This window comes from Ursus arctos, unplaced genomic scaffold (genome assembly GCF_023065955.2).
Source record: "Ursus arctos isolate Adak ecotype North America unplaced genomic scaffold, UrsArc2.0 scaffold_7, whole genome shotgun sequence".
Classification (NCBI taxonomy): Eukaryota; Metazoa; Chordata; class Mammalia; order Carnivora; family Ursidae; genus Ursus; species Ursus arctos.
The window spans coordinates 35,837,695-35,857,945 of record NW_026623089.1 but is presented as its reverse complement, the minus strand read 5'-3'; the positions used below and the strand labels follow the sequence as shown (position 1 = coordinate 35,857,945).

The 20,251-nt window shown below is 45.2% G+C and overlaps 1 protein-coding gene across 9 annotated transcripts in view; it reads right to left on the bottom strand.

Annotated features, from left to right (window-relative positions):
* The window catches only part of SLC16A12 (solute carrier family 16 member 12), a 70,916-nt gene that overhangs the window by 21,943 nt on the left and 28,722 nt on the right, over positions 1-20,251 (bottom strand). Inside the window, exon 1 of one of the 9 annotated variants that reach the window (XM_057308488.1) lies at positions 1,263-1,457. The exons of the other annotated variants lie outside the window; for them this stretch is intronic. The gene's annotated coding sequence lies outside the window, so the exon portion shown is untranslated. Of the gene's footprint in view, positions 1-1,262; positions 1,458-20,251 lie in introns of those variants that run through there. 9 annotated transcript variants of the gene reach the window in all.

Sequence of the window (20,251 nt, the reverse complement as noted above, 5' to 3'; positions counted from 1 at the left end):
CAATATAGCTAAATAAGGTAGCAGAGATTGGTGGAGAAAAAAGGATTACTCACTATATCAGGTTACAACTCTCCCCCTAGTTCTTAACCTTCTGGATAGGTCAGAGTTAAATGAAAAAAAAAAAATCATTAAAAATCTAGATGAAAATATAGGCAAATATTTATCTGATATCTCGATAGCAGAAGGACTCTCTGAGATGTAAAGTAATGTAACAAACCAAGAGGAAATTTTGGTTGATTCATCTAAATTAAGATTTAACATTTCTATATTACACAAGATGTAATAAATAAAGCCAAATGATAAACCACAGACTTGCGAAAAAAACATTAGCAATACATGGTTCGAAGAAGTAATATCTGCAACATCAATTCATTCAACTACCGGCACTTACTGAGTGACTACTGGGTGCCAGGCAGATTTCAGGGCACCAGGAATCCTTATGGTGGGCAGACGCTCAGGTACTCCTATGGTCCCGCCCCCTGCTGTTCTCGACTGTGTATAATCCCTCCCCTTGAGTGTGGGTGGGACCTGAGACTTGCTCCTAACCAGAGTAGGGCACAAGTGACAGGACAGGAATCCCATGATTATGTCATGTTATGTAAGACTCGGTCTTGCTAGAAAACTTGCTCTCACTCTCCTGCTGGCCTTGAAGAAGAAGCTGCCATATTGCACACTGCCTATGGAGGGGGCCGCGTGGAGGGGACTGTGGGCAGCCTGTGGGAGCTGAGGACAGCCTCCAGGAGACAGCAAAAAGCTGAAATTCTCAGTCCTACAGCAAAATGGAAATAAATTCTGCCACAATATCTCAAGCAAGCTTAGAAGCAGATTCTTTCCTGATGAGCTTGGCTGACATTGTGACCGCAGCCTGTGACATCCTGAGCCGAGGACCCTGTTAAGCCGTCCTGGATTCTGACCCCACAGAAGCTATGATATAAGGCGTTCCTTAAAGCATTCTTTAGCATAACAAACAGGTTTCTGAATTACTTTTAGGGATGAATTATTTAAGGCACAGAAATAAGAGTTTTGACAGATCCTTCCTCCACGGGATGGAGTGAATCACTCAGTTGTTGGTACAACTTGATTATGGTCACCAGACAAAATCTGAGGTAATATTAATTCAATAAAACATCATTTCAAATATGACAAAGCATGGATTATTTGGAACACAGGCCATGTACCACTTGGTAAATTATGGGCAAACCAAATAAATACAAATTGTTTTAACTTTAAAACCACATTTTTTTTCAAAGAAAATAGCTCACAGTAGAATCCTGCAATCTTTAAAGCTGCCAGAACAGGGGGGGGCCTGGGTGGCACAGTCGTTAAGCGTCTGCCCTCGGCTCAGGGCGTGATCCCGGCATTCTGGGATTGAGCCCCACATCAGGCTTCTCTGCTAGGAGCCTGCTTCTTCCTCTCCCACTTCCCCTGCTTGCGTTCCCTCTCTCGGTGGCTGTCTCTCTCTCTGTCAAATAAATAAATAAAATCTTTATAAAAAAAAAAAAGCCAGAACAAACTGGCAACCTGTGAGTTCAGCAAGCAAAATACAGAGCAAAGATAGTGAATGGGATTCATTTCTTTATAAGAGAGGCCCCAAGAGCTCTTACCCCTTCTGCCCTATGAGGACACAGCATGAAGAAGACTGTCTAGGAGCAAGGAGATGGGCTCTCACCCAAAACCAATTCTGCTAGCACCTTGACCTTGAACTTCCCACCTCCAGAACTCTGAGAAATAAAGGTTTGTAATCTAAGCCATCTAGTCTAGAGTAGTTTTGTTATAATAACCCAAATGGACTTCAGATCTCCCAATTCTCTTGAGAAAGTGGAAGTGGGAGAGACACCGGGCAGGCATTCCCTTGTGGCAGCTGTCAGAGCTCCAGCGAAGGAGCAGCACATTCCTGGATCAGGACTGTACCCCCCACTCCACCCTGTCCCTGACCTCCTGTGCTGTCCAACCCTGCGGTCTCACTCATACCCAACACCGGACAGGCCCCTGCAAGCAATAGCTTCTCTACTTTTGCCGATACCGCGTTGCCCTAAGTCAGAGTTTCTTGAAGGGCCAGATGTGAGTCACATTCATGGGATGCTTATGTCCCGCGCTCCCTCTCACAATTTCAACGTCGCCAGCATTTGAAGTTCTACCCACACCTGCATGCACGCGCGCGCACACACACACACACACACACACACAGTGAAACAGCTCACTACTTAGACATAATTGGGAGCCAGGTGTCACGAAATGGTGGAATCAATTGTACAAGTAAAACAGCCAAAGCTCCGAAAGCTCTGGGCCTGGGTTTAGTTCTAGCCTGTGTAGTTTTTCCATTAAAATAACCCCAAGGTTAAGCTGTTTTCCGACTGAAGACTGGAAATCCACCAACACATAAATGTCCAGTATCCGGACCGTCCTCAGTCAGTGCTGCCCAGGGCTGTTCAAGAATGCTGAACCAGGGGCGCCTGGGCGGCTCAGGTCATGGTCCTGCAGTCCTGGGATCGAGCCCCGCATTGGGCTCCCTGCTCAGCGCGGAGCCTGCTTCTCCCTCTCCCTCTGCCTGCAGCTCCCCCTGCTTGTGCTCTCTCTCTCTCTGCGTCAAATAAATCTTAAAAAAAAAAAAAAAAAAAAGAATGCTGAAACAGGCAGTGAAATAGAGTGCAATAGAACAAGAATTAGAAAGTTATTCAAATTCTTTGAACAGTAATCTCATCGCTGGGAAGTTATCCTAGGAAAACAATTTAAGGGAAGACAGCCACTAGGGGTGGACAATAATAGTTGCATTATGAATAATATATGACACAGAGACAACTTAGGTGCCCAGCAACTGGGAAGTGTTTCGAGCGTTATGACACATGAACAAATGGAACAGTATCCAATCCTTTAAAACCATAAACAAGAAGAGATTATTGTAACATGGGAAAACATCTATGATGCCACGTTAAGGTGAAAGGAAGTCTCTAGAACTGTGTGCACACTGTCAGGAGAAGCTAGGTAAAACTTACATAGATGTTGTATACTTGCAACCAGCACAAAGAATAGAAGGATATGCAAAGAGGTATACAGTTGCAAAGATGATGCAAAAAGGTACACAGCTGGTATAATCGTTAGGAATCATTTTCAAAATTGTATTCCATACCATTTTATATACAGCTTCTTAGATCGGGTCTACTCCTGGGTGTAAGTATGACCACAGACGTTTCCTTTGTGTGGCGCCTCAAGGACTAGAAAGCACCATATCACTTATTGAAACAACACAGTGAAAATTAGGTGACTGTTCAGTAGAGGACGTGACGTACGTAACAAGCCCCCGGCAAAATAAAATGTTCCGTCTCATTACAAAAATCTTAAGCATCATTAACTTTTCCTTCGCCTCTTGTGTCTCCAGATGATTCCATTTTCATTTGTTTTAGTTGAACCCCTCTCTCTGGCATTCCCACATCTTATGAGTTAAGAACCAATTTGTGCAGGTCTCTCCAAAAAACACAACTGCAAGAGTCCAAGCCGCGCAAGGCTGACAGCACCAGGAGCAGAGGTCTGTTGTAAGCTAAAGCCAACCTGGGTAAAAGCACAGAGCCGGGAACATTCTCACAGGATTCCGGGGTGGGGAGAAGCGGCTTTAAAAGCATCAGGATGCGGTACCATGATGAATAATTCCTCACGAACAGGCCCACTTGAGCCTCACAAGCCTCAGAGACGGGCCCTGTTTTCTCCAGTTCACGAGGATGGAGCTGAAGCCCACAGGAGTGAAGGGACTCACCCGGCAGCGCAACATGGAGATACAGGTGGAGGGAGAGCCTGGCAGATTTTGCACAGTGCGCTTGCCCATCCACCCTCCAGATTTCCAAACGGCTATTGGGCATTGCTGTCAACAAGCCACGCAAGCAATGGTAAAGCTTGAGCACCCACTCGTGTGAGTGATCAGGACAGAAGGAAGGGGGAGGAAGCCCACAGGTTAACACAAGGGTGTACTGCCCCCCAAACAACCTGTGTTTCTTTCAAAACAGGTCATTTAACAGATTTCTGTGTATTCAGAAGAAACACACAGGTTGGACAAGGCCAACCTGGTTTCCTAGAGATTTTGGGGCAGCCTGCGGTTCCCCCAGAATATCGGCCTGCTCATTCTTATACATAATTAACGGCCCTGATGAGCCGCAAATGCAAGGAAAAAGTCCTTTGCTGAGTTAATAGTACACCTAAAACTATATGCAAAGGAAGCACGTTTCCATCACGAGATTCTTCATTTTACTGATCAGCCTCTAATTTATTTCATGTTTACAGCCCACCACTAAAATAGAACTGCGTTCTGCATCTCATTCTGGTTTCAGGAAAATCTTTTTGGAGCAAGAGAGGCTCTATATCGTGATGTTCCCCTAAGGTTACTCTTAGCAGTGTAAATTAGGATACATGCTCGATTTCACTTCATCCTCCTTGCTTTGAAAAATCTAACCATTTGCAGGGGCGCCTGAGTGGCTCAGTTGGTTAAGTGTCTTCCTTCAGCTCAGGTCATGGTCTTGGGGTCCTGGAGTCCTGGGATGGAGCCCTGCTTCGGGCTCCCTGCTCAGCGGGGAGTCTTCTTCCCCCCCCCCGCCCCTTCCCCCATTTGTGCTTTCTCTCTCACTCACTCTCTCTCAAATAAATAAGTAAAATCTTTTTAAAAGTTTCTATACTATTCTTACTCTTACAACTTTTCTATAAATGTGAAATTATCTCTGGGGCATCTGGGTAGTTCAGTTGGTTAAGCATCTGACCCTTGATCTCAGCTCAGGTCATGATCTCAGGATCCTGGGATGGAGCCCCTTGTCAGGCTCCCTGCTCGGTGGGGAATCTGCTTCTCCCTCTGCCCTCTGTCCCTCCCCTCTGCTCATGCTCTCTTTCTCTCTCTCTCTCAAATAAATAAATAAAACCTTTTTAAAAAATCTAACCATTTGCAAAGAATTCTTGCTAACAGTCAATAACTTTCCAGGAAAGCACTGCGTTTGTGGGGCAAATCTTTCATGTTGTCCTGGGTGAAGTTTTCTGACGTGATCTCTTCTGTCAGTAGAAGACCTACAACAGTCAGTGTGCTGCTAGAGAAAAGTCCGCAGTGGTCCTGGAACCACTTGCTTTGTTAGGGCTCCCAACGCTGTCTTTCTTGCTCTTTCCTTCCTCCATTCCCTGTTACTTCCGGTGCCTTAACCTTTAGCTGTATCCTTCCTTATAAATTGCTTTGCAGCCACGAAACAAAAAGAGGTGTGTGGGAGAAAGATGTCAAGAGTGGGAATTAAGACCGTTCAGTCTAAGTGACACGAGGTAGTTGTGTGACCCTGGCCAATCACCTCCTCTCTGCTACCACTTCCTAATCTATAAAAAAGCCAGGGAGCTGAATTACCGTTTATCCTTCAGACCAGGGGACGGATGATTAGGTAGCTCTTCCCTCAAAAGTGAGTTACCTGGTCGACCAGGCCCTTCTCAGGAAACTGATTGTTCTACTCTTTGTTGTCACTTAAGAATCATGAAGTTTGCCAGTCTCTCTCTTTTTTGAGGCATTTCTAAAATATACCTGTACTGCAGATAGTATTTTTGGAGTATCTCTTGAGGTGTTTATTACCTTTTGCTAGCAAGCTGGTTTTCTCTCACTGGCCCCCTTCTATCATTAAGGCTAAGCCAAGAAGTTTGTTGCTGTAAGAAACAAGAAGACGAGTCCCACCCATAATAAATTCATTCATAAACAAGGAATCATAGGACTGTGCTATAGGGGAAGTTTCTACCACACAAAGGGAGAGTAGAAGCCTACCCAGAGAGGAAGGGTGAAAGGTTTTTTAAAAGGAAGAGCAATGAGCTGCCTAGGTTTTTCAGGACTGCACTTCTGATTCTCTTGAGTCTTGACCAGGGGGACATAAATGGGATGGTGAAGAATTAGGAACTGGGTATTTGGGGGAAGGAGTTGCAATAAGGAGGTTTGTGCTATGAATCCTGTGGGTAACTGTGGATAGACCCTACTTCATTGGGTGCCCTTGGCCGTGATGCACCTGGGCAGACAGAAAGCCACAGACGGGGTCCAGTGTCTGTCCCTCACTCCCGTGTGATACAGGAGTGATCCTGGAGCTCTCCCACGTTCTCCATGGAGACATGGAGTACATCTAAGAGATGAGAGGCAGGGCTGTGGCAAAGGGGAAATAGCCTGAGCCAAATGGAAGTCATCGCTGATCTTCGAGAAGAACTACAACAAGAAAGGCAGGAATTCCCCCAAGTCCTGACCATAGAGACAGCATGAACCAGCAGCAGCAGACACGTCAGCACGGTACACAGTGAGGATAGAAGCCAATTCCTCGAGCCCAGCAAGATGAGTGTCACCAGCAGAACGCCGAGGCACCGACACTAAGGAAAGTTCTGCTTAGGCCAATGAGAACTCAGGGAGGGACCTGCATGCCAACCACCTCGGCCACCCTTACCATGAGGACACACAAGTTCTCCCTAAGCCGGACAGGCAGAAAGGAGACAGAGGGATAAATACCACAGAAAGGAGAAACAACACTTACTTGAAGATTAACCTTGATGTAGCTGAATACTGATCCAAAAAGACTGAGCAAAGATGAAAACGAGTACTTTAAGCTGGCAAAGACAGCCAGAAACTTTTTAAAACTGAGATGTAATTTATACACACGCAGTTTTAAGTCTATGTTCCGATGACTTCTGACAATGTGTACACTCAGTAACCACATCCACCACGACCAAGATAGAGGGCATTTTCCTCACCCCTAATATTCCCTCACGCTCCCTTGCAGTCAATCTCCACCAACCTCAGCACCATGCTGCCACTGACGTGCCTTCTGTCCAATACAGATTAGTTTTGTCAGCCAAGAATTCCATAAAAATGGAATCACATGATGTGGACTACTTTGTTTCCAGATTCTTTCAATCGGGATAATGTTTTGAGATTCATCTAGGATGTCGTGTGATCTGTGGATTCCCTTTTACTGCTGAACAGTAATCTGTAGTATGGGTCTACTGCAATTCACGTATTCACCTGTTGATGGACATTAGGGTCGTTTCCAGTTTTAGACCATTATGAACAAAGCTTCTGTGACATCCATATACGCGTCTTTTCATGGACATCTATTTTCATTCTCTTGAGTAAATATGTAGGAATGAAATTGCTGAGTCATATCGTAAGTATATATTTAACTTCAGAAGAAACTCCCAGACTGTTTTGTAAAATGGCTACACGATATGATGAGTAATAGATTAGAAGTCCAGTTGGTCCAGTGTGTAATGGATTTTCAGTGTAATTTTAATTTGTGCTTCCCTGATGACTAAGAATGTTAACCATTTTTTTCATGTACTTATTAACTATTCATACATCTTCTTTTGTCTATTCAAATATCATGCACATTTGGGGGGGTTGTTTGTCTTTTACTGAGCTATAACAATTCCTTGTATATTGTAGATACAAGTCCTTTGTACACATGGATTACAAATATTTTCTCCCATTCCATGGCTTGCCCATTCATTTCTTAGTGATACATTCTGAAAAACAGAAGCTATTAATTTTGATGAACCAGAATTTATTTTTTCTTGTGTAGTCAAATATAGTTCCATATATTAGTGGTGAGCGATTACAAATTTAAATTAAAAAATACCACTTTATGGTAGCATCTCAAACCACGACATGCCCAGGAATAGACTTAACATAGTATTTGCATTATTTTTACACTAAAAACTACAAGACAGTGCTGAGAGAAATTTATAAATGCGTAAAAGACAGAGAGAGAGAGAGCTACCATGTTCATGCCACGGAAGATGTCAAATCTATCCAAATTGACTGATACTTTCAAAGGCTAGGAGTCACAGAGGACACCACGTGCCCCGCAGGGCAATGTCCCAAGAGCGCTAGGAGAGCATTCCAACACTCCTCTGCAGGGCCTTCCGAGCAGTGGAGCCGTGTTCCAGCTAGCCTTACGGCTTGTAGCCTGGGACGAGCACAAGCTCTGAAAAGGACTCAGTGTGGAGGGACGTGAAAGAAACTCCTCTCCTCCGCTCGGGTTTGCACAGTCTCCGGCCCGGGGAGCCAGCTGTTTTTTTCCGTTTGCAGTCTCTGGGTCTTAGGGATGCCTTCTACTGCATACGGATTTATTTTTGTTGCTCAATGGTATTACACATGTGCCACGAAAAATAATATTGTTCTCAGTGAAGAAAAACTAGTGCTTTGCTTTTTTTTTCCCCTTTCCTTTCTGCTTCTCTCTGCTTAGTCCTCCCACGGATCCTGCTAACAGGGGAATAAATAACTACCGACTTCATCCAGAAATCTGGGGGTGTCTGTTGGGCGCCTTCGAGCACTAAACTGAAACACTGACTTCTGGTCACGAAGCTGCCTGAGTTCCTACGCTGGGCGTGAGACTTTGGGGATAGGAACACTTTACATAAGACCTAGAATAAACAACAGAGCAATTTACATGGTATTTGGGCCAAGAGAAGGAGAAAAAGGTACAACCTGTGATTCACGTAAGACACAGAGCGTAGAAAGCACCTTCTTTCCCCCCCTGCCAGCTCCTACCCCGCAGAGCTGCTGAGTCTAGGCAACATCAGGAAAATGCTTACTGCTGCGTCTGAGAGTTTGTTGACGGTTTAATTCGTAACCAGGAGCTTGCCCCCAGTTTCCGCTTTCTGTCGTGATGGAGCTCTCGTCTCTCCTCTTTGGAAGTACACGTAACAGAAGCGATAGGCCTGGGCTGGAGCCCTCTCTGATAAAAAATACAATCTGCAGTCAGGGATGCCTGCGCCTGTCACGGTGTCTGGGATGAAGCTGGTACGCAACATTTGTGTGGCTCCGTGAAGAAATTCCTGTGTCTAACTCTGTGGCCTTGCAGAAGTCTTCAATTCTAATTTTGCGCTCTTACAGCGTATGGAATTATTAGGTCAGAATATGTTCTATCGAGGCCTCGTGGCTGCAGAGGAGAACCTTGGGGCTTGAGATGCATGGCACAGAGTCTTTCTGTTAGTGCACAGAGAGCCTTTTATTGAAGAACAGTGCTGCCTGTCTATACCACATTTTCCTCACTCTATAATCACGGCCACCGCCATGTTGTGGCAATGGGAGAGGCAACCAGTCAAATATTTCAGTTGGCTCGAAGTATAAACGCCTCAAGTCATGCGGCGTTGGGGGAGAACTGGTGTTTGAAAGCCAGTTCAGGCAGAACTCAGGTCTGCAGGAGTGTGAGCTCCCTAAGAGCGGGGGACCCATGATGTTTCTCATGCCTCAGATACTGCCTGGAAGACAACAGGCGCTCAACAGACATTTAGGGAACGAACATCCCCAATTCTCGAGTTCTGGATGTCTTCTCAAATCACATGGGGAAGGAGTATAGGGAGCTTGAGGGATGGGGGCAAGAAATCACCTATCTGTTCTTTGCTCTTTTTATCCACTGTCAAGCCAGATTGACCAGCCTTCCCAGCATCTGGGTAACAGAGCCTTAAGTGAATATATCTCACTGAATACACCAGCATGGCCAGGCCCTGCCCCCAGACCAGGCCAAACCTGCAAACATAACTTCGCTGCCAGTATGATGGAAAAACTCAGATTTTTCCTTCTTGTGTAGGGAAAATCCAGTTCTTCCCTACTATGTGTTTCTCTCCCATGAGTCTCCTTTATGGCTCACACAAAACACTTCACTTCTGACACTTCTGGTCACCTCCACACCAAGAAGCAATTCTGGGACATCAGCAGGGTGTCCAAGAATTCAACTCAATTCTGACATTCTACCCAGAGAAAGTGTCAGAGCCCACAGGTTAAGGGCTCAGTCCCAAAAGACTGTCCTTCCCCCCACCACCTTCGGACACCAGTCACATGCCTAGGGTATCATCTGAGCTTCTGACCAACAAACGATAGGTCAGCGGTGCCAATGACCTCTTCCTTGGGTTCCACTAATTTGCTAGAGCGGCTCACAGAACTCAGGGAAACACTCATGTTTACCAGTTTACTATGAAAGCCTATGATAAAGGATACAGATGGACATCTAGGTACCAGAGATGTGCAGGGCAAGGTATGTGAGCAGGGCCACGGGGCTTCCACGCCCTGTCTGCGTATGACACTTTCCCCACACCTCTACGTACTCCCCAACCCAGAAGCTCCCTGTGCCCCACACTACTGGGATTTTATGAAGCCTTCCTCACATAGACGTGATCAATTCTTAACTCCATTCTCAGTGCCTCTCCTCTCTCTGAAAAAGGGAGGGGGGTGTGGGGCTAAAAATCCCAAGCTTCTAATCACGGCTTGGCCTTTCTGGGGACCAAGAGAGTGGCTAAAAACGCATGCGGGGTGCTGCAGGGCTCACCTACAGAGCCTGGCGCTCGGCCACTGTCTGGCCCACACTGCACAGGCCATCAAATTCCACAGGCCCTTAGAGATGTTTATTTTTGCGCTCTGTAGACTCTGCTCACGGCTTGAGCCACGGTAGGTCACACAAAGGACAAGGTGCTGCCAAGGCCGAGAATGTGGTGTACTCTTGAGTGCAAGACCGAGGACCGGAATTTCTTTCTGGAAATGAAAAACTTAGAATTGATTTCACAAAAATTCTTTCAAGATGTGGGTGGTTGTCTTTGTCTCTATCCTGATAGAAATAGTTAGAACTGAACCAGTCATTCTACTCCCCCCTAATTTTGGACCCAGGGAAAAGTTTGGTGAACTTTCACAACAAAGGCCTTGGAAGTAGTTCCCAACGAACTTTTTCACATGTGAGTTTGCTCTATACATTTTTAAATATTTCCTAAAAGTAAATAAATAAAGTATTTCCTTAGCCAAACACGGCAACAGTTATATTTTTAATATTATTTGTTGATTAAGAAAATATATAAAGAGACACCTAGGTGGCTCAGTCAGTTAAGCATCTGCCTTCTGCTCAGGTCATGATCCCAGGGTCCTGGGATCGAGCCCCACATCAGTCTCTGTTCAGCAGGGAGCCTGCTTCTCCCTCTCCCTCTGCCTGCTGCTCCCCCTGCTTGTGCTCTCTCTGTCAAAAAAAATAAATAAAATCTTAAAAAAAATATAAAGACATCAGTTAAAATGAATTTTATGGTATTTTCAAATATATTTTATTTTATAAATCACCAAGGCACTTACAAACACTTGACAAAGCCCGGCAATTAGGTAAGATGTTTTTCTGTCCCGGGTGGTGCTGCATGTACTGTGGATTTGTACACCCTGTACTAATTCTCTGTCTCTTTCCTGGTCAGAGACCCCCAGATTAGAAGCCCCTCTCTGTTTATTAAGGGTAGGGCTAGTGCCTTAGAGAACATAAATTCCTTCCAGTTTACTAGGCGTATTATTTCTCCAAGGTCCTAGTAGGGGCCAGGAAGTTGGGGAGACCTCAACAAAGACATTTATAAAGATGAGAGCTGTGTTCATAAACTCTAACAAAGGTCAGTAGAGTCCCCTGGGGCTAGTAACAGCAGAAGATATTACCACCTCTGGGCCTGAAAGGCAGAGGGAGAGAGCAATTACCAGAACCTTCCGTAAAGTTACCGTAGAAAATCCTGGGCAAAGGAAAGCAGCCAGGTCCCAAGGATCAGACAGTAAAAGAGCCAAGGAAACAAATACACCAGCCTCTCCCTCTTGACGCCTTTCAAGTCCTCTCGGTAGCCGGACCCATGGGGGACCCAGTGGCTGCAGCTCTTATGTGTCAGTCTCCCAGGGTAGAAATGGATGGACGGTGAACTTAGAGGGACAGATGGAAGCCGTCCTGCACCCCAGTGTGGGCTGCAAGCTTGTGTTATGCACCAGGGCTATGGCTGAAAGTTGAGGAGAATTCCTGAGCCATCGTGGGCTTGCCTTTAGACAAGATCAAGTCACTTGAGGTTACCAACTCCAATCTTTTGGCTTATTTCAAATATAAAACTCAATTGTGAAACTGACCTCCTCTTTTGCTGCTCTTACTTTAGTGCTCCCTTATTTCAGCCAGCAATCACCCTTAAAGGGACAATGCCCAAATCTGCGTCTCTGCTGCCAACCTTCCTCAAGCTTCCGAGAGCCTACAAGGTACCTCGAACTCATGTGTCCAAAAAATCACTGGCTCTTCTCTGCTGGAAACACCGTGTGTGTGTGTGTGTGATGCTTTTAGCATGTTCAACTAGGCATATTAGAACACCCTGAGTCCCCTTGACAACTCCCCAGCTCTCATAACAAGGGAGGCCGACTCTTACCACGTCCGCTTGTGTGCCTCTCACATCTGCCTTCCCACTTGCATTTCCCTTCGTCTTGGGCCTGAACCGAGTCGGGGCCTGCCGCCGCGCGCCCGGCTCCACCCGCCCTGCAGAGCAACCCTGTCTAGACTTCCCTGCTACTCGCTAACGGCAAGCTCTTATTGAGTGTCTCACTGCCTCGGTTCCCTTATCTGCAAGACAGAGCCGTGGATAATACCTACAACTGGGGACAAAGACCTCCTTTCCATTGATTCCACGTGTTGGGAACCCTGGTAGATGTGACACCCCTGGCCTTTCTCAACCTCCTTGCTGACGTTTCTCCACAGCAGGAAAGCAGTTATCTGACTTGTGACTTTGGGAGACCCAGGTACAGTTGCCTTGGTCAGTTCAGCCCTTCTCTTCCTCGGTATTTGTTTTGGTTTGGTTTTTTTGGTTTTATCTGGTTTTGGTTTTGTTTGTTTGTTTGTTTGTTTGTTTTTTCCCACCTGGTATCTGCCTGTTAGGAGAGAGGGCCCATCCTTCTCAGGTCTTCCATGCTGTAAATGAAATAGGGGCAGGTGCCCTTGCAAGTCAGCCTGTGGTTGGCAGGGCTGGCAGGGCTGGCAGGGATTGCAGTTAGGCAAATCTGCATTTTTGTGGGGAAAGTACTGCAATCCTACTTGGCTGGTATTCCTAAGCCTCATTCCCCAGAGCTCAGTACCATGAGTTGTGAAGGTGGCATTTTGATCTTTATGGGTTGAACACCTGTTTCCACCTCTACATTGGTTTTGAACTTAGGGAAAAGATGAGTGTTTTTTTATTGATCCTTTCAAATCCCCATTCCTGCCTCACAGAGTTATTTGGAAAATGAACTGAGGTAATCCATATTATATCACAGAGCATAGGATCGCCCCACAGCATAAGCATTCAAATAAATGTTAGCTATTATCACTCTCACTGTTGTTATAGACGGCCTCCGTGAGCATTAGGAGAAGGGTGAGGAATTTAAGATTTCAATATCCTATGATTATTATCATTTTTTATATCAAGATAGCATGGGAGAGTAACAGTTACATCAGGTAGAACTTTATAAAGTGCAAAAGAAGATCTATCATCTTTCCCTGTCCAGAGACTTCGCACTGGAGCGTGTACGTGTGTTCTGAGGCTGGGTGTGCAAAATGTTCTGAGACAGCAGTTCTCTAAGAAAGAGGCTTACAAGAGGCCCTTAGGCCATGATGCAGTTGTAAACAGTAACATAACACTGCCAGAAAAAAATTTTTAAAGAAAAAAGAGGGGTGCCTGGGTGGCTCCATCGGTTAAGCGTCGGACTCTTGATTTTGGCCCAGGTCATGATCTCAGGGTCCTGGGATCGAGCCCTGGGGGCTCTGCGCTCAGGGGGGAGTCTGCTTCTCTCCCTCTCCCTCCGCCCTTCCCACTGCTCAGGCTCACTCTCTCTCTCTCTCTCTCCAGTAAATAAATAAATCTTTTTCAAAAAAAGAAAGAAAAAAGTGACCCACATTCCTCTGACAGGATATCCCTCTCTAAAGGATTCCAGGGGTTCCCTCCTCCCTCTACTGCTGCTCTTGAGGCCTTCAAAACTGCCACAAAGAGGAACGCCTGGGTGGCTCAGGCCATTAAGCGTCTGCCTTCTGCTCAGGTCATGATCCCGGGGTCCTGGGATTGAGCCCCGAATCAGGCTCTCTGCTCTGCGGGGAGTTTGCTTTTCCCTTCACCCTGCTCATGCTCTCTCTCTCTCTCTCTCTCTCTCTGGTAAATAAATAAATTAAAACCTTTTTCAAAAACCTGCCACAAGTATGAACACTGCATCACGTTGTTAAGCACACACAACAGGGCCCTGAGGTGGCTCAGACATGTCTGGCTTGGAAACCCAGCTCAGACAACCACCGGCTGAATAACTTTGCCTCGGGACCTGGTTTGCTGAATCCCAGACTCCTGCCGTGTACATCTGAGTTCATAGGTCCTCTCTAATGGGGCTTTCATGAGGAGTAAAGGGCAAAGTACATGGAAAAGCACCTCCGCCTGTTAAAATATTCTCAAAACATGCTTACCTAAGTTAAACTTATACCAGCTACTAGTTCGAATAGTGACATGAATACCAAATTATTAATAAATGAATATCTTCATCATAGCTGAAAGCACCCATATTTTTCTTCCTAGAGTATCCAAAGGGAAAAAAAGGCCAGGAGAACCCAATGACCTCATGTTGCTCTGTCAATTTTCTCTTGTGACCTAGAGGCAAAAGGGGTCGATAATGGGCAGAGAATGGCAGAAAAAAATGACAGAGAAAACACTCAAGAAATACCACAGTTCTTGAACATTTAAACCAATTTTCACTTCTTTGCAGAATTTAGTTGGTTCTTTTGAAATGCACGCTGAAATTCTCTGCAGGCAATTACCTGTATACTGATTATCTGTAACCACATTCTCTTCCCTTTTAATGACTTTTCCTAAGGGGTACATGATGGCACGTCCCAGCCTTGGATTCCAATAAAGCCCTTCCCAGGGATGGTCACGAGGACCGTGGCAGCATCAAAACCGCGCCGATGCTGGGCTAACCACACTCCGAACACGAGATGTACGCGCTAGGCTACAGCTGCAGAAAATGCGTATGTATAAAGACAAGACGAGAAAGCACCGCACAGAAATAGAAAGTAGTTGTGTGAAGAAAGTAAGATGATGAATGCTCTTTTCTGAATTTCTTGGAAGACTCATAGCCTTCTTATAAAAAGTAATAAAACCATTTTTACATGCTTGTAACTAAGTGTGGACTTGCTGTTTTTTCCATTTTATATCAGTTTATATAGGCTTTCTCATATAGTTAACAGAGGTGACATTTCACATTGAATATATGTATCATGTTTGGTGTCTTTATTCCAACTCATCAAGATTTTATCCTCCCAGTAATACTTGAGGAGGCTTTGCTTTGGGAGGACTCTCTCACACATGAATTGAAGGTCACCCCTCACGTCTTTTCTTCCCAACAGGCCGAAAACAAGAAATCTACCCGTGGAAAGAAAATCTAATCATATTTTAAGGTTGTCTAGGGAAAGAGTCAATTGACAGAATTTAGTTTTTATTTTTTTTCCATATATGTGTATGTGTGGTGTAGTGTGTGTGTATGTGAGTATAAAATAAAGACATTTATTCCAGCATGATCTTTTACTACAATTTTCAAGTTTGTTTTCCTCATAGAAAGTGTTGTAATATTTGATGGGTAAATAACAGGCAATGAAAAGTCCACCTTAGGACAACTGTACTGGCTGGAATGAGAACGGGACACTCTTGCTCACGGCATTTTAGGCTCACGTGAGAACATCATTCCCTCTTCTTTGACAGACTTTTTGAGAGAATGCTGAGAATGACAAAATTGTCTTCACTGGGGGTAGAGGGAAAAAGGAGTTACTTAACGTGTTCAGGAAAAGGATAAATAAAGTCCTGAGTTATATTGGATAGTTTTAGAATCTTGGAATGAGAATAATCTGAACAGAGAAAATAAACATTTTGATTTTAACAAAACAATCATTTATAAGATTGAAAAGTACAGCTTTGTGTCTACTTAACCACTCACGTCTTAAACCGATATTCCTCAGAGAATCGAGTGTCAAATAACACAAAGTCAATTTATTGGACTTCCCATTTCTCAAAAACACAGCCAATTAAGAACACAGCAAAAAAGGCTGATGAATGGCTGAAGTTCACATTCCAAAGGCCAGTGTATTTTTACTAAGCATTCTACATGAACAAGTTACAGGTTTCAGGCCCACCAATGATAAGCAGTAATCACAGTGTGTGTTTGGGGGGGGAGGGGAGGTATCACAGACAAATCTGTCACCAAGGGTGAGATCATTGCTATGGGTCTAGGAGCAATAGAGACGACCCAGGAAAAAAAGAAATAAAGAACAGAGAGGAGGATAAAACAAAGAAAAGACCCAGAAAATTCAAAAACTTAGAGTCATTTTGTTAAATAAACCAGAGCAGAAGCAGAAATCTCTAACAGTTGTGGCCACCAGCCGAAATAGTTCTTAAGAAGCTGTTTGGGTCCCCGAAGATGGAAGGGGACGCTGCTGTTGTGTCCTGCAGGGCTGGTGGGCGGCCCGCTCACTGCCTGGAACGGAGGAGCGCCTGGGGTTGCGTGTAAGACCCCATACGGTTCCCGTCTATATATGAAAAAAGAAAAAGTCCACAAAGACTGAGAAATGGGCATCCCCTCACCTCAGTCAAAGACGGAGGCTCAGGATTCAAAAAAAGAAAAAGATTTAATGAAATCTCTCTGGGGAAGAAAAATGTTAAGAGCCAGAGTCAAATGCAGTTTGTGATTTACATATGTAAATTATGTGACCGTGACATGAAATAAGTAGAAACAAGCCTAAAAACAGAGAAGAGGAGATGAATATTACAGAAACAGAGGCCTCCTCGATCCCTTCTCTTTTTCTCTGCTTTGCTTCTCATGTGGATCACGTGACTCTGAGGAACAGTTGCTTTTGCAGTTGGCGGGTCAAAGGTCTGAGGTCAGAGAACAGCAGGTACACAGCGTTCCAGAAGAGATGCGTGTGCTTGCTGGTAGCGAATCGACCCCCGCAGGGCAAAAGACACTCAAGGAAGAAATCTGGAAGAACGGGGTGCCACGCAGACCCTTTCACTGTCAGTGGGCAATGCTTCAGGCGGCCACCCCGAGTCCCTTTCACGGCCGGCTGGGAACAGGGCCATAGGCTCTGTGCAATCTGTACAAAGGGTCAGATTCCTCCAAACGAGCATGGCCATCCTGGGCAAGGCAACCAGGCTTCTCTAAGGGGAATAACATTTGACTAATTGGATATTGAAAGGAAATGCCCAGGATGGTGGGGAAAAAAAGACAATTCAACATTTTAATTCTATAGACGAATATCTAGAGCCAGCCGCCGCGCTCAGGGACTCACACACATGATGGTCTTTCAGAAGAGAATCGGGGTCTCTGCTCTTCACTCTCAGCGAAACTCGGCATCACGGTACCATGATTTTGTTTAGCAGAATTTCCCTTTCCTTCCCGAACTGATTCTGTGCCTACAGAAGTGCTAATAAGAGCTTGGCAGTCAAACCCTCTCTCCCGCAAACTGATAGACTATGGGAGAGGTTCAGTGAAGTTTTAAAATAATCTAGCTTTGGGGCACCTGGGTGGCTCAGTCAGTAAGGCGTCTGCCTTCGGCTCAGGTCATGATCCCGGGGTCTTGGGGTCGAGTCCCACATCGGGCCCTCCGCTCCTTGGGGAGCCTGCGTCTCCCTCTCCCTCTGCCTGCCATTCCCCCTCCTTGTGCACTGTCTCTCTGTCAAATAAATGAATAAAATCTTTAAAAATAATAAAATAAAATAATCTAGCTTTAATTAATTGGTCATTGTAATGCGTATGGCTGGGATAGGAGGACCAACAAACCAACCAGAGTGAGAGTTTCCCACCAGATGCCTTGGAAATCTAGAGATGCTCCTTTTCTGAGCGGTATGGATTCCCAAAGGACCACCTCCCCCTTGTAAAAGAAATAAGGAGGAAGGCTCTGGCTGAGGACGCAGAGAGCTCACGGGGAACCAAGATACAGGCTCTACCCAGAGACAGCAAGCTCTGGTTGAGATCATTCTGCACAGTATCAGGATAAGTAGAAGCTTTGATGTGACAAGAGTCAAAATGAAAAGGGACATGACAGAAAAGTGACTAGGGAGTGGCTTTTATCCTTGTCAGTACTGGACACTGTACAGCCTCACGGAAGGAGTCTTTCATGAGGAAAGAAAGAATGATTGTGCTTTTTACTTGTAAATAGTCATCTCTAGAAAATGTGGGCATATTAATATCAGTGGCATTATCATTGTCAAAAAAACTTTTAAAATTACCCTTCGTATTGTTTTCATTTAAATGAGGAAACCAGGCCTACCCCTATATAGACACACCATTTTGACCAAAACAATACTGTTCAATGTGGTCATCAATATTACACCTCAGACGTGGCTCCCGATGACTGTTGGGGGTTTCCAAAAATCACAGCCACTCTCTTGGAGTGAAGAGCCACTGTTGATATTCAAAAGAATATGCTAATGGCTTAAAGTAGTTTCAAAAAATGAGTCTCCAAAATATTGTGAACAATGATAGGTTGACCTTAAAAATTCCTAAGGTGGCTGTTTTTAGGAAGATAATATCATTCGGATATTTATTTCCTTTTGAGTCAATACTGTCTTACAGGTATTTAAACAGGTGAATATATAATAAGTTTTGTTATTTCAGAAATGATGAAAAAAGGTGTAAAAGTTACTGTTGACTAGTCATTTGGTGTAAAAGTTATTGTTGACTAGAACGGTATCAGTTCAATGTGCTGCTATGATCAGGGAGTCAACAGAATTCTGGTCATCATCAAGGGGAAACAGGAACAAACTAAAAAATATAATTCCCCTTGTATCCAACCTAGCGTCCGTAAGCTACAGTTCTGTTATCTGAAAACCAAGAAAAAGATAACAATTTCAGAAGGGTCAGAGGTAGAGGACTCCAGTGTCTCAAGACATGAAGGGTCTTCATAGGAAGAGGAATTTAAAAGTAGGGCTCTTGTTCAACAGGCAAAGAAATAGATCAAAGGTTGACGGGCTCGAAGATTACAAAATCACGATGCGCAGGTATGATGAATCTGGACTTGCGACATATCTCAGAACCTGCTGGCAACTCCTGAAGCCCGAAAGAGATCCCAGTGGCCTGTATGTGAAACAACATTCTCTGATTCTCCAACTCTCCAACAATCCTCCACAACGGCGGGTCCGCATTTCGATTCTGATACTCTCAACCCGGAGTCAGCATCAGAACCCCACAAGTTAAAGGGCACAGCCTGCCAGACTGCCCCCACTCCAGATGCCATCTCAAGTTCTGGGCCACCTGTACTCCTGACCAATCAGCTAGAAACTGGGGTTCCCCTAACCCCTCCTCAGCTTTGACAACTTGCTAGAACAGCCCACAGAACTCAGGAAAACACTTTATTTATGTTTATTGGTTAATTGCAAAGGATACAGATGACAGCCAGATGGAAAGGTACATAGGGCAAGGTCGGGAAGGGTCCTGAGTTGGGAGCTTCCGTCTGTGGAGTTGGGGTGAGTCACCCTCCCGGCAGGTGAGTGCACGTGGATGTGTCCAACAACCTGGAAGCTCTCCAAGTCTCGTGAAGAGTTGTTTTAGAGCCTGATCTCCAGCCCCACTTCTTTCCCCTCCCAGGAGATCAGTGAGTGGGGCTTAAAGTCCAAATCATGTGATATTCTACTGACCGGACCCATCCTGAGGCTGCCAGGGCCCCCACCCGAAGCTATCTCACCAGCATAAACTCCAGTGGGCTCAAAAGGGGTTCCTTATGAAGAACAAAAGCCACGCTCCTATCACTCAGGAAATTCCAAGGGTTTTAGGAGTGCTGTGCCAGGAGCCAGGAACAAAGACCAAATATATTTTTTATCATACCACAAGTATGTTAATGTTGAAGTCTCATCTGAAATACTCAGGTAAAATAAATGTGAAATTCTACTGTGACAGGCCAGATGACTATCTCCAGAATTCAGCCCCTAAAAATCTCATTCCAGCTTTGAAAACACAAAAGAGCTGAGAGAGTGGACGGTAAAAAGAGGATTTTTTTTAAAAGACAATTTTTTTTAGAGATGGGGGATGCCCCCATCCTGCCTCAAGCTTAGAAAAAGTAAGGTGTCAGTGAAACCACTGGGGGCTTACTTAGGACCCTGCATTTGAAAACAGTGGAGGGGGTCTGACTCCAGGCCCAGAGAATCAAAAGAGTGGCTGATACTCGGCTCTGACCCTGGCACAAAGGAGAGTGGCACCCCCCCTCTCTCAAGATGACTCAACAGGTGCAGCAGAGTTTCCCTGGGCCAGGCACAGACCCTGCTGAGGAAAGAGCTGTCTAGAGCCCTTACAGTCCTGCCCAAGAGGGCTTCCTGCTGGAGTCGGGGAGTGGGGTGGTTCTCCAACACCAAAGGTCCATAATTGCTGGAGAACCAGGAACCAAGGAGTTTGCAACCAGCCAGAAGAGAAGTCTTACATGCCTCCCAGGTATTGTGCCTAGAAGGGCTGAGCAAAAAACCAACC